The sequence below is a fragment of the Tamandua tetradactyla genome, chromosome 14 (genome assembly GCF_023851605.1).
Source record: "Tamandua tetradactyla isolate mTamTet1 chromosome 14, mTamTet1.pri, whole genome shotgun sequence".
Classification (NCBI taxonomy): domain Eukaryota; kingdom Metazoa; phylum Chordata; class Mammalia; order Pilosa; family Myrmecophagidae; genus Tamandua; species Tamandua tetradactyla.
The window spans coordinates 23,956,787-23,972,200 of NC_135340.1; the positions used below are offsets into that span (position 1 = coordinate 23,956,787).

Here is a 15,414-nt window from a genome sequence, read left to right on the forward strand (position 1 = left end):
GAGCGCTTGGCCCCGCCCCCCGGGGGGCATGGACTGTGCGAACGGTAAGGGTCGCCCCTGGCTCTTCTGCGTGGTGTTTCTGTTGTGTCCTCTTCCTTTCTACTTTTTTTGTCCAGTCTTTTCCTGTTTAGACCCATAGAGAACCGCGGACGCGAGGTCGGTGTTTCTACCCGGTGGCTCTTGAGAGGGTCCTCTTGTTTCTGAAGTGGATAGAGACGTGTTAAAGTTTCATAACCCTGAAGGAATGGGGAAAACAAACATGACTGACGAAATTGGGATATTTTTGCTCTTCCCCCCGTCCTCGCGCAAACGACAACTACAAGAAGGGAAAAACTCTCCAAACAAACCTCAGTACGAGGTCTCCCAGAGCCTCCGTCCTACACCGACAGTCAGAACGTTTAACCTTCCCCCTCCCTGTTTGAGGGAGAGAAGAAGCAAGCGTACCGATCATCTCTCTTCCAGCCGCAAATTGGTCTGAGCAGTTCTTAGTCCCAAATGAAAGATGTGAGGATCGGTTTTAGAAAAGATAAGTGTTTTTCTCCCTTATAAGGGATCATTTTGCGAGACGCCTGTGAGATCTTCCTGTGAGATTCTTTGGGCAGCGGTGTTATTTTCCTTTACCACAGACCATACAATACGCCCTTCATTCAAAACTTCCGCAGATTCTGAGGGATGGATGCATCTGGATAAGTTAGAAAAGGAAGACAGGACATCCTCTTAAGTGAGCAAGGTGTGGGGGGTGGGGGGGAGGGAAGAGGAGAGAGAATGTGAAACAAAAGAAAAACTGAACCCTGATCTTTAGGGCTGCGATTGATGCTGCCACCAGTCCATCTTCACGTTTTCTAACTAAACTGATCAGTTCATGCCAAGCCACTACAGAACATTTTCATTTCTAGGAGTTTATTTTACAGATGATCTGACACAAGAGGGTATAAAGCTATAAGCTAGTCCCTGATGTACTGTTTTTAACAATGGAAAAATAGAAATAACCTAAGTATATACTGACACTAAAAGTAAGTAGATCCGTGAGTACTGAAATGAAACATTGAAAAATGTCTGTTTTAGAAGGGCCATGAATAGTGTGTGTGGGTTGTGTGAAGAGTAATATCCCTTTTTTAAAGTGTGTGTATGTGTGTGTGTATTTGTGTGTGAACAGTATACAAAGTTTCTGGATGGATACTTAAATTAACAGTTATCTCTGGGAGTGAATTGGGGACTGCAGGCAGAGAAGGATTGAGGGCTTTTAACTTTCACTTTATAACTAGTTGACTTTTTTTTTAATAATAAGCATGCTTTACTTTTGTAATTTAATTGTTTTAAAAGGAAGACTGTTAAAAATTGAGCACGTTCTGAACACAGAATGATGGTTTAATAAATATATAAATTTGTGATGTTTGAATAGTCTGTCTATTCATTATATCATCAATTCATTCAACAATGATTTAACCACTCTGTCGTTCGTGATATATTGTATTATTATTTAAATGTTCCACATATCTAATATGGTTCCATTAAATATATTGTCAGTTCTTTGAAAGCAGAAACTATGCCATTTATTTTTCTATATCTTTCATAATTCTGGCCTCTACCGTTAAGTTTTCTCTTTCATAGAAATGAAGTTTCAAGTTGGCCTGTAAACAAGAGTTAAATATACTCAGAGGTTGCTTTTGAGAGGTTCCCAAAATGATCATAAAATAAAATAGATATGATTTTCTTCATACAAATCTTGAGATAAGGTTTTTTGTTTTTTAATGTGAGTCCCCTGAGTTCTTAGACAGTCCTTCTCTAGGGCCCTTAAGACATTCTTCAATTTCTTCCATCAAAATGTTGATAAAGTTATCGCCACCCAGCAGCCTGGCCATCCATCAGATTAATGAACTTCATTACTCGTCAGTAGAGGAGATTAAAATTATTCATGTATTATTTTCATAGGGCTAGCCAGGCATAATTGTATACATTGTGTAGAGTTGGTGTTCGTTGAATGGAATATTGGGTTATTTGTAGTAATTAAACTATTATTTCTTTTTTTTTCTTCCAGAGAATATAGGTGAATTTGAATACAGTAAGTATTCAAGTAAATCTACAGCACTGCATGCACAAAGATGTTTAATTAATATCCACTGATTCAGTCAAGTAGCTTGAGTAAAATAAACTTTTTTAAAGAAAGTATTCACTGGAGGACATACATAAAGTCTAACAAATCTGGCCTTCAAACTGAACATTCTGATAACTGATAAAAAATTTTAATGAAGCAGAATATTGATATAAGTATTCCATTTAGTAAAGGCTGCAAGAACTGAAGAAAAAAAGATATAAAGAATTTTATTTAGTTTCTGATAACCATCAGTATTCTGAACAAGCTGAGAATTGAATTTATAGAAAATATTAATCATAGCTACTGTAACCTCTTTTACCAGCTTTTCTCCTATTCAAATATGCAGCAGAAAACAAGACAAAAACACTTTCAGAACCAATGGTCATCAGCTTACATGCAAGATCCAAAACAAACTGCTTTGGCAGGAGAGTTCCTAGAGCCTTCTATGAAAGGTTCTTACACAACCAGCATGACTGACAAAAAACATAAAATGCCTAGAAAGGTATACAAAATATATTTTTTAGAAAATATAATTTGAGAATATAAGTTCAATTTTCATAAAAGGATATGTAAAAATTGTAAACTTTTGGAAAAAGAAGACTGGCAGAGGCTGGAGGTGAACCATTATATATAAATTTTATCATAAAACTAATACAAGGAATATTAGAATAAAAAAACAAGTAGATCAGACAAAAGAGTATTAGCATAAAAAGGCAAATACATAGAGAATCCAGAAAAATTCAACTATATGTGGAATATTAATATATTATAAAAGTGGAATTGAAGTTTAGTGGGAAGGATGATTTCCCAGAAATGGAGCATGGGTTTATGTGTGTTGGAGAGGTGGACTATTGGTTGATGGGGAAACAAACACATAAAAAAGATACCGCTGTTATGTATTCCCAATCTTGCTTTCACTCTTCTTCCTTCAATACCTTTTATTATTGAATTATAGACTAATATCAACATACTGTCTGTGCTGGCTTGAAACTGTTTTGTGCCCTAGAAAAATCCATGTTCTTCTCATTCAATCTAGTGGGAACAGACCTATTGCTGGGTGGGACCTTTTGATTAAATTGTTTCCATGGAGATGTGACCCCACCCATTCAAGATGGGTCTTAATCCACTTTCTGGAGTCCTTTAAGAGAGCTGAGAGAGTTTAAAGAAGTTGAGAAAGAAAATGCCCCCAGAGAAGCAAAGAGAGGACCCACAGATGCTTAGAGAAGGAAAATGCCCCAGGAGAGGCCAAAAGGATCCACAGGAGCTGACAGAACCATTTTGGAAACCAACCCAGGAGAGAAGGACCAGCAGACATCACCCTGTGCCTTCCCATGTGACTAAGAAACCCCTGATCTGATTGACCTTTCTTGAGTGAAGGTATCCTCTTGTTGATGTCTTGTTTTGGACATTTTGATGACCTTACAATTACCTTAAACTTGTAAACTAATACATCCCCTTTGTAAAAACCAATCCACTTCTGGTGTATTGCATTCTGGCAGCATTAGCAAACTGAAACACTGCCTTACAAAAAAAAGGTACTTCTTTTGGAGATTATCCTAGAGGAGCCAGCCTGGGGGAAGTACCAAATGGTTCTCATCCCCCCTTCCTATCCTGCATCTGCAACCTTCCCTCTGCTCCACCTACTAGTCTACTTTTTGTGAAGATGCCGAAGACAATTAAAAGATGGAGGGGGGTTGGGCAACAGGTAGGCAAGTGGTCTGCCTTTCTTTTCATAAACTCTAGAGTATGTCCCAGTTAGTGTCCCCTTGGCAAGTCTTTAGACCAGCACTGCCCAATACAAATATCATGTAAGCCATAAATACATTTTTAAATTTTCTAGTAGCCACATAAAAAAAAATCAAAATGAATGATTGAGAGTAATTTTAATGATATACTTTAACCTGTCATATCAAAATATCTTAATATGTAATCAATGTTGTTGATGAAATATTTTACATTCCTTTTTTTTTTTTTTGGCATTAAGTCTTTGAAATCCAGTGTGTAGTTTACGCTTAACACTCAGTTCAGACATGCCACATTTTAAGTGATCATTAGCCATGTGTGTCTACTGGCTACCATTTTGGCCAACGCAGCTTTAAAATATGTCACAGTCTTAGAATACAGGCTATTGTGGAACTTTATTTCCAAAATTCTACTTCCCTAACCTCCGACAACATTTGAAAGCATGAAACAGAGGTAATTCTCTTTTACCCAACTTAACTATATCTTAACAGTTTCTACACCTGTTACTGCATCCATTTTTACCTCAATTTTTGTTTTTCCATTCCTCCTCCTTTTGTGCTCTTTTTTTTTCTTACCCTCTCTATGCTCTCTCTCCTGGTCAGGCTTTCTCCTACAATTCTCAGCAATACTGGAATACTTTGGAATATGCAACCCTAATTACAACATTAATGCTAGAGTTTCCATTCCATGGTTTCAAATAAAATTAATTCACATCATTGATTACCTGTAGTATACAAGTCATAATGAGAATATTACACAAAATAGTTAAAAGGTCACTGCCCTCAGGAAACATATGCCCAAAATAGGGCACAAGGAAAATGTTTATTAAAATATTTAATAATAAGCTCTGTTGTTCTACTTCTTGCCTTATCAAGTTTTTTTTGTTTGATTTTTTCCCCTTCAATTTTCTGTTGTGTAGTAGAGTGGGTTCCTATGCTACTATGTTCAGATTTGGAATGGTAGACAGTAAGGCAACTTAACCTCCTATCCCATTGGTTCTCTAGAGGAAGGTTACCAAGTGGGTACAGTGCGGTCAGAAAATACCAACATGGATTTTTCCCAGAAATTTTTAAGTTCAGTACATGCAACTCTCTTGCTGTAATTCTGAATCAAAGTGGAAGAAAAATATGTTGTATTTTCATTTGTATTTATAAATCCTTAATTAGAGAGGAAAGGACATTTGTTCCAGATATTCCATTTATATCAGTATAAAAATGCTATTCAGATTCAGAATTCTCTTAATTAGTCAGCACTAGGATCCAATGACCAGAACTGAAGAAAAATAAATAAAATTTAGTTATCATAATATAAATTCTTTCATGTTAATAACTAAAATGTCAACATAATTATTTACTCTGTATTAATACCATTTTTAGTGTATGACCCATGATCAGTAAGTATTCATCTACTATCTGTCAACAATGGTAATAAATTTCTAAATACATTTTTATTCACATGTTCACACAAGTGTTTCTTATATTAGTTTACCTAAACAGTTTTAGTAAATGAAATTTTGAACTTGAATCAAAATACATTTTAGAAAAAGTAGATTGTTGCTTGCCAACAAATATTCTTTTTCTCAATGTCTCATTTACATGAATGTTTTGATCTAAATTTTTAATGTAACTGAGATTTGGTGTCTTTTAAGTCAAACACAGCACTGCCTGGCAGCGGGAAGCACCTCTCAAAACAGCAATTTCAGGTTTCTTGTTTCAGTGTTGTTTAGATAATAAGTAGGTTCATTAACAGCCATGATTTGGAATGATATCATGCCTGCTTTTAGCACACAGATGGGCTCAAAGTTTGTGCGTAGCCTATATGAGACATGGAATAAGTCAAAGGTACGATAATATAAAGGTAATATAACTCAGAGGTATGTGGTTATGTTAAAATTACTCCTCTTCAAGTTGGTGTTTCAAACAAGTGGTTGTCTGGATTACTTTTCTTAATTGCCATCTTTTGGCCTAAAGTATTTTCCTAGAAATCAGAGCCTCTTTATAGTTAAGAGTGACTCCAAATACAGGCATGCACACTGGTAATGTCATCCCAATTAAATCAAGTAATGAACAACATGCTTGAAATGAATCTTAAAATTTCTGGGATACAATTGCTGTCAATCAAAACTGTTTTCAGTTTATTTTGTGTACTTTGATTTTTTAAAATCCCTTTCAGAATACTCAAGGGAAATGACTTCTCACTGAGTTGATGATAAAGTAATTCAGTTATAAGGAGACTGATTCTCACCTGTGTGTCCGGATGGAGGTAAAAACTAAACTTCAAATTATCACAAAGGTCCATGGCATAGAATTACCCATTTAGGAAACAGGCAGTTGCCTAAATTTAACTTAAACCCTCAGGTGGTTCTTTAGAAAAAATTCTTTAAGGAGACCAAGTAGTACAATATGACGAGTCTGAACTTTAGAACTAAGCTTTGGAATATAGCCCTATCACAACTAAGAATGAAGAACCCAAACCTCTGAGCTTCATTGCTCACTTACAAAATAGAAAGAGTAATAACTATCTCATAGGTTTGTCGTGACCTTTAAATGAGAGGACTTTTATAATGGTAATAACTAATAGGCAAAATGTACATTTAACATCCCTTTCCTTCTCTCAGTGACATGTGGCTTCCCTGCCCAGACCTTTAGGCTGGTGGTTCAGTTAGAGTCACACAGGACTTTTCTGCTGAGGAGATTTTAGCCTCCTGTTCCTTCTTTCTTCCTTTCAGAACCTGTGTTAAAACCTGTTCCCTACTTTTCACTTTGGCAGCTAATCTGAAAAATAAATCCGTGTTAATTTATAGAGCTGATAATTAGTTTTAACAAGCTATTTCAGTAGCTCGAATAGATATTGAAAATTTCATGGGGGTGGGTAGTCAGGTGTTTTGTTTGCTAACACCTTTCCCTCTTTTTGTTAGTGTTTTAGGTTTGCGAGTCTCAGAGGTAGTTCGTTTCTTCTTTGGCATTTATACAGCAATAGATATTAAATTTCACCATGTGTACAGTGATTGTAATAGAACAGTCAATTTTCCTGTAGATGAGGTTAACTATGGAATGGCATGAGATTGAAAAAGAAAATGGGAGCTAACATTTATTTAATACTTTATGCAATTCAAATACTGTGCTAAAACTACCCAGAAATTGATTTACCTAATCCTGACAAAGAAAATAGGTGATGAAACTAGAATTTAGTGGGATTAAATAATTTCCCTAAGGCCAATAGTAGTCAGAACTGGTATTATAACTCCCGCTTTTAGGAATACAAGGCCTGTTTGTTTTCCATTACAATAGTTTAGCTTGCACACAAAGAGAGATATGAACAACTGTAAGAAACCTAACATTAACCTGAAACAATCAGCTAATAGTGTAGTTTGATTTTAATGAGACATCTGTTTACACCTCTGTGGAATTGTAGAATGTTAATTTGGTAAGGGACCTAAGATATTACCTGATTTTAGGTAGCAGCTTTGTCACTATTGATACAGAGAAAATTCCAGTGTTAGTCTGTTGAATTAGATCAGCAATTCTCAAAACGTGATCTGTGAAGTCAGATGATTTTCATAACATTAAGATTTTATTGGCTTTTTTCACTTGTATTCTTGCACAAGAGTATAGCGGAGTTTTCAGGAGGTTACATGAGACATGATTTTGCAACAGATTGAATGCAGAAATGGATATGAGTATCCAGTTGTTTTCTATTAAGTCATACATTAAAGAGATATGCATAAAGGGAAAGTAATGCCACTCTTCTCGCTAAATTATTTTTGTTTTGGGCAATGAAAATATTATGTTAATATGTAACGGGTTCATTATTTTTTTTTTTAAGTGAACTAAATGTATATATTTTTAATTAGTTCCTAATTAAATAAAAATGTCAGTGTCCTCAGTAGTTTTTTTCCCCTTTTTTATTAAAAAATATATAACAACAAACAAGCAAACATTCTTAACATATGGTCATTCCATTCTATGTATATAATCAGTAATTCACAATATCATCACATAGTTGCATATTCATCATCATGATCATTTCTTAGAACATTTGCATCAATTCAGAAAAAGAAATAAAAACACAACAGAAAAAAATTCATACACACCATACCCCTTACCCCCCCTTTCATTGATTACTAGCATTTCAATCTACTAAATTTATTTTAACATTTGGTCCCCCTATTATTTATTTTTATTCCATATGTTTTATTTGTCTGTTGATAAGGTAGATAAAAGGAGCATCAGACACAAGGTTTTCGCAATCACACAGTCACATTGTGAAAGCTATATCATTATACGATCATCTTCAAGAAACATGGCTACTGAAACACAGCTCTACATTTTCAGGCAGTTCCCTCCAGCTGCTCCATTACACCTTAACTAAAAAGGTGCTACCTATATTATGCGTAAGAACAATCTCCAGATAACCTCTTGACACTTGTTTGGAATCTCTGAGCCATTGACACTTTATTTTTCTCATTCCACTCTTCCCCCTTTTGGTCAAGAAGGTTTTCTCAATCCCTTGATATTGAGTCCCAGCTCATTCTAGGATTTCTGTCCCACATTGCCAGGAAGGTCCATACCCCTGGGAGTCATGTCCCACCTAGCCAGGGGGAGGACAGTGAGTTTGCTTGTTGTGTTGGCTGGAGAGAGAGGCCACCTTTGAGCAACAAAAGAGGTTTTCTTGAGGGTGACTCTTAGGCCTAATTTTAAGTGGGCTTGACCTATCCTTTGTGGGGTTAAGTTTCATATGAACAAACCCCAAGACTGGGGACTCAGCCTATTGCTTTGGTTGTCCCCACTGCTTGTGAGAATATCAAGAATTCTCCACTTGGGGAAATTGGATTTTCCCCCTTTCTCATCATTCTCCCAAGGGGACTTTGCAAATACTTTTTTACTCACTGTTCAAATCACTCTGAATTTATTGGGGCATCACACTCTGGACAAACCTACAAAATCTTATGGCCTACTCAAGTTTCCATGTGCTTATGGTGTTCAATTAAGCTGTCCATATAAGTTATATTAGGAACTGCACTAGACAAAATATAAATTTTGTACCACATTAAAAAAACATTTTTTGCTTTAGTCTCACACATAAGTTAAAATTTTAATATATCAATTACCATCTATTTTCAACACCCTGCAGTAATGACATTCCTTTATTCTTCCTCATGCAAAAACATTTTTAAATTTGTACATTTAGTCACTATCATTATACACTCTAGGCATTCCTAGATTATGCCATCTCAGTCTTTATTGTCTTTCTTTCTGATTTCATTTGTGCCCCAGCCCTCCTCCCTCTATCATTCTCACATTCAGCTTCATTCAGTGTTATAACATAATTGTATTACAGTTAGGTGGTATTGTGCTATCCATATCTGAGTTTTTACAATCATTCCTGTTGCACAATCGGTATCCCTTGAGCCCCAATTACCCAATATCTTACCTATTTCTATCTCCTGATGGTCTCTGTTCCCAGCTGAAATTCTCCAAGTTCATTCACTAACGTCAGTTCATATCAGTGAGACCATATAGTATTTGTCCTTTTCTTTCTTGCTAATATCACTCAACATAATGTCCTTAAGGTTCATCCATTTTATTCTGTCTTATAGCTGCTTAATATTCCATCATATGTATATACCACAGCTTGTTTAGCCATTTGTCTATTGATGGACATTTTGGCTGTTTCCATCTCTTCGCAATTGTAAATAATGCTGCTATAAACATTGGTTTGCAAATGTCCATTTGTATCCTTGCTCTCATGTCCTCTGAGGAGATACCTAGCAATGGTATTGCCGGGTCAAACGGCAATTCTATACTTAGCTTCCTGAGGACCCGCCAAACTGCCTTCCACAGCAGTTGTACCATTTGACATTCCCACCAACAATGGATACGTTTACCTCTTTCTCCACATCCTCTCCAGCACTTGTAGGTTTGTTTTATTGATAATGGCCATTCTGGTGGGTGTGAGATAATATCTCATTGTGGTTTTGATTTGCATTTCCCTAATAGCCAGGGAAGTTGAGCATCTTTTCATGTACCTTTTGGCCATTTGTATTTCCTCTCCTCAGTAGTTTTTAAGAGTGTAAAGATGTCCAAAAGTTTGAGAACTACATAATTAGATATTATGTAAAACAGTAGTTTTTAGGTTTTTGATTTTTAAGTGTCAATAAATACAAAGTAAGCCAAAACAAAACAGAAAGTCCTCCTCAAATTTTTGGGAGCCAACACAGTTCATTTTGGCACATAAAAATATTAAAAAGAAAATCTTCTTCCATCTTTATTATGAAAATCATTTTGTGTAGGATATTTTACCAACAAAAAGTTGAAAGAAACTGTACTGGATTGGAAGGACTTATGTACCCTAGAAAAGCCATGTTTTAATCCTAATCATTCTTCTGGGGGCAAAGGTTTCTTCTAATCCCTATTCAGTACTATAGGTTGGAAACTTGATGAGGTTATCTCCACAGAGATGTGACTCAATCAATTGTGGGTATTAAACTTGATTAGATGGAGATGTGTCTCCACCCATTCTCTGTGGGTCTTGATTACTTTTGTGAAATCCTATAAAAGAAGTATTTTGGAGAAAGCTTCAGAACAGTGTAGAACCATGAAGCAGAGAGTCCACCAGCCAGTGATTTTGGAGATGACAAAGGAAAATGCCGCCCAGGGAGCTGGAGATGAAGAAGCTAGGAGATGATGCCATGTTCACCATGTGCCTTTCCACTTGAGAGAGAAACCCTGAATTTCATCAGCCTTCTTGAATCAAGGTATCTTTCCCTAGATGCCTTAGATTGGACATTTCTATAGACTTGCTTTCATTGGGACATTTTCATGGCCTTAGAATCAAAAACTTGTAACTTATTAAATTCCCCTTTTTAAAAAGCCATTCCATTTCTGGTATATTGCATTCTGGTAGCTAGCAAACCAGAACAGGAACTAATTAAGAAGATAGTACTTTAATATATTATCTTTTTGGAAAAATTCAATATTGTGAAGTCTAAATCTTGCAAGGTAATTGGTCTCTAAATTCAGCACAGAAGCATAAGATTAGGCACAGTGAAAATTATTCTCAAAATTTCCCATTATTCCCATGTAAAGCAAACATGAGTGTATAAGCAAATAATGCATATAGCAATTCAGTAAATAATTCTACATTGGGTTCCTATTGAAAAATTAAATAATTCAAAAGTTTCCATGTTCAAACACTTCGAATTTATGAAGATTCCAATTTGCTGATTCTTTCCTCCATCCTATCATCATCCTCTTTAGGAAGTTCCTGAAACTAATTAAAATCATTTGCAAAGATTATCTTTACTGGCAAGAGTTTCCTGAAATAGTAAGTTGAAGTTGAAGACAGTGGAAAAGTTTAGTGTACTGAAAGCACAGAATAGTTAGGTCTTATTAATGTTGAAGGGTAACTGTGCACATGTATATAGAAGGTTCCTGTTCTCATTCTCAGCCTAAGCTGAAATATCCTTCATGTCTGAGGACATGATCAATCCACATCTTCCACTCCTTTATTTTTTAAATTTTTATTTCAAAGTCATTTCAAATTTACAGAACAGTTGTAAAAATAATACAAAACCCATACAGAGAACTCTTACATACCCCTCCCCCCAGATACACAGATCTACCAATTTTTAACATTTTGTCACATTTTCCGCACCTTTCTTTCCTTCTTTCTTTCTTATCTAACTTCCCTCCTTCCCTCCTGTCTAAACATTTGAGAGTAGGTTGTATATGTCATGCTCCTTGAACACTTAATACTGTCATGTATATTTCCTGAGAACAAGGACATTCACATATGTAAACAACTTAAGTATAGTTATCAAGTCAGATAAATTTAACATTGATATATGTTCTAGTTTTTCATGTCCCAAAAATCTCCTTCTGAGTCTTATAACCTACATTTTAGGTCCAGTCCAAGATGATATCTTACATTTAATTGTCATTTTCTCTTTAGTTTCTCTCCCTTTTTTTCTTAATTGTGGAAACATATAGACAATATAAACTTCCCTATCTTTTTTCCCCCAAAATACTATTCAGTGGAATTAATCACATTCACAATATTGTGGTACCCTCACCACAATCCATTACCAAAACTTTCCCAACATCCCAAACAGAAACCCTAATTTCATTATGTTTTACATTATAGTAGTTATATTAATATCCCATTCTCCCTCCCACTCCCCACCCTTTATAGCCTGAAGTTTATTTTACACTTCTATGAATTTGCATATTTTAGTTATTATATCTGTCCCTTTTGTGCCTTACATTTCACTCAACATAATCTCTTCAAGGTTCACTCATGTAGTGGCATACATCCATGTGTCATTTCTTTTTAAGGCTGGGTAATATTCCATCGTTTATAAATACTATATTTTGTGTATCCATTTATCTGCTGACGGCCATTTGGGTTTCTTCCTGTTGGCTATTGTGAATGCTGCTGCTATAAACACTGATGTACAATAATCTGTCTGAGTCTCTGCATGCATATACTTTGGAGTGGGATTACTGAATCAGATGGTAGATTTTTGAGGAACCGCCAAGCTTTTTTCACAGCCGCTGCCACATTTTATGTCCCTAACCACAATGTACTAAGGTTCCTATTTGTCTCCATTCTCACCAGTACTTTGTTATTTTCCATTCTTTTTAATAATAATCATTCTAATGTGTGTGAGGTGGTATCACTTTGTGGTTTTGATTTGCATGTCCCTAATAGTTAATGATATTGAGTATCTTTTCATGTGCTTATTGGCCACTTGTATATCTTCTTTGGAGAAATTTCTAAGTCCTTTATCTGTTTTTTAATTGAGTTGTTTTGTTTTGTTTTTTTGTCATGAGCTTACACTTTTTTTGAGGTGTCATCTTTATGAATCCGTTTGTGGGAGTAGTCTTTCATTCCCTATAAGTATCAGATTTCTGGGTTTGTTTTTTTCATTTAATAAAATCATTTGTTGAATCACTTTGTAGTACAGTGGCTATACAGCTGCATTCGACACACTGCAGACAACACATCTAAACACTGCACCGCATATAAATTGAAAGGAAGGTCTAAGCACAACATTCCACCCTTAAAATGGCATATATTCCCCTGTGACAGGCCAATATTTTTTCTATTTGGCCCCATTTTGAATCACCCTGTGACCAATTTTAATAACCTCGCAGGCAAGGGTTCCATAGCCTAAATGACATTGTCTAATACTTCTACTATTTTCTGAACCATAGCACATAAAATTTTCCCAATTTCCTGGCCTTTTATAAGCCTATATTGAAGGGAATTGAGAAATGAGAAAAGTGGTCCAGAACACTTTTAAAACAGATAAGGTTTGGTTCTTAAATCAACAGCTGTTTCACTGCTCCTTTACTTAAGTTATCTAAATATTTCTTTTTTTAAGAGGAGGAACTGATGCTCCAAAATGAACCCTGAGTGATGCCAGGCATCATTTTACCTAGGAAATAAATCCTTACTGAGTTTGCAGGTAGGAGCCAACTGGCTTTTTTTTTAAGTTTTTTTTTATGGGCACACTATATATAGCATAAAATTTGCCATTTTACACTAACATTTTTTTACATTCATGTTAAGCAGTCATCACTGTGCTCATTTGAAAGGATGTATGTACCCTAGAAAAGCCATGTTTTAATCCTAATCCCATTTTGTAAAGGCAGCCGTTTCTTCTAATCCCTATTCAGTACTGTATGTTTAAAACTGTAATTAGATCATCTGCATGGAGATGTGACTCAATCAAGAGTGGTTGTTAAAGTGGATTAGGTGGAGACGTGTCTCCACCCATTCAGGTGGGTCTTGATTAGTTTACTGGAATCCTATAAAAGAGGAAACATATTGGCGATTTGGAAATGCAGAGAATGCTGCAACACCACAAGAAGCAGAGAGTCCACCAGCCAGAGACCTTTGGAGATGAAGAAGGAAAATGCCTCCTGAGGAGCTTCATGAAACAGGAAGCCAGGAGAGAAAGCTAGCAGATGACGCTGTGTTCACCATGTGCCTTTCCAGATAGAGAAACCCTGACTGTGTTCACCATGTACCTTTTCACTTGAGAGAGAAACCCTGGACTTCATCAGCCTTCTTGAACCAAGGTATCTTTCCCTGGATGCCTTTGATTGGACATTTTCTTGGCCTTAGAACTGTAAACTAGCAACTTATTAAATTCCCATTTTAAAAAGTCATTCTGTTTCTGGTATATTGCATTCCAGCAGCTAGCAAACTAGAAAAAGCACCATTATCTATTTCTAAAACATTACACCAAACATAAACTCTACTCCCATGAAATTAAGCAATAAGTCCCTATACCTCCTTTCCCCCCAGCCCCTGGCAACCTCTAATCTATTTTCTATCCCTATGAATTAGGCTCTAATCTATTATTTCCTTCCTTCTGCTTATGTTGGGATCAGTCTGCTCTTCTTTTCTAGTTATTCAAGGTGAGAAGTTAGGTTTATAATTTAAGATTTTTCTTCTTTTATATTGTAGCCATTTACAGGTATAAATTTCCCTCTGAGCACCACCTTTTCTGCATGCCATAAGTTTTGGTATGCTGTGTTTTCATTTCCATTCATCTCTAAGTATATTCTAATATTATTTGCTATTCTTTGACCCACTGGTTGTTTCAGGGTGTTGTTTAATTTCCACATATCTGTGAATTTTCCAATTTTTCTTCTGTATTGACTCCTAGTTTCATTCCATTGTAGTCAGAGAAGATACTTCGTAAGGTTTCAATCTTTTTAAATTTATTGAGACTTGTCTACTGGCCTAGCATATGATCTATCCTGGAGGATGTTTCATAGGCAAATGAGAAGAATGCTTATTCTGCTGTTATTTGGTGGAGTGTTCTCTATATGCCTGTTAGTTTTAGTTGGTTTATGGTACTAATTATGTACTGTATTTCCTCATCAATCTCTGTCTAGTTGTTCCATCCATTACTTAAGTAATGTCTAGTTGTTATATCCACTACTTAAAGTGGTGTATTGGGGCATTCAACTTTTATTGTAGAACTGTCTATTTCTCTCTTCCATTCTGTCAATTATTGCTTCATATATTTTTGAACTCTGTTGTTAGGTGTCTAAAATTTTACTATTGTTACATCTTCTTGATGAAGTGACTCTTTTATTAATAAATAATATCCTTCTTTATCTCTTTTTAAAACAGCTTCATTCACACACCATACAAGCCAACCAAAATGTGTGATCAATGGCTCTTAGTATAATCACATACTATGCATTTATCACCACAATTAATTTGAGGACATTCTCATTGCTCTGGAAAAAAAAATTCCATGTCCCTTCTGCTCCCTTATTATTGATGCTTAGCTTTGGTATAGTAAATTTGTTACAATTGATGAAAGAATATTACAATGCTACTGTTAACTATAATACTTAATTTGCATTAATTGTATTTTCCCATGTACCACCCTATTATTGATACCTTATAATGTTACAAACATTTGTTCTAGTTCATGCAAGAACTTTTTAATATTTAAACAATGAACCACAGTCATTGTCCACAGCAGGTTTTGTATTGTTATACCATCCATGTTTTATTCTCTAGCTTTCCTTCTAGTAACATATACG

At 35.5% G+C, this 15,414-nt stretch overlaps 1 long non-coding RNA gene across 2 annotated transcripts in view; it reads left to right on the forward strand.

Annotated features, from left to right (window-relative positions):
* The first annotated feature begins 4,100 nt into the window (after window positions 1–4,100).
* The window catches only part of LOC143654843 (uncharacterized), a 57,470-nt gene continuing 46,156 nt past the window's right edge, over window positions 4,101–15,414 (forward strand). For both annotated transcript variants that reach the window (XR_013161994.1, XR_013161993.1), the window contains exons 1-2: window positions 4,101–4,291; window positions 6,011–6,100. This is a non-coding gene — a long non-coding RNA (uncharacterized LOC143654843). The remainder of the gene's footprint in view (window positions 4,292–6,010; window positions 6,101–15,414) is intronic.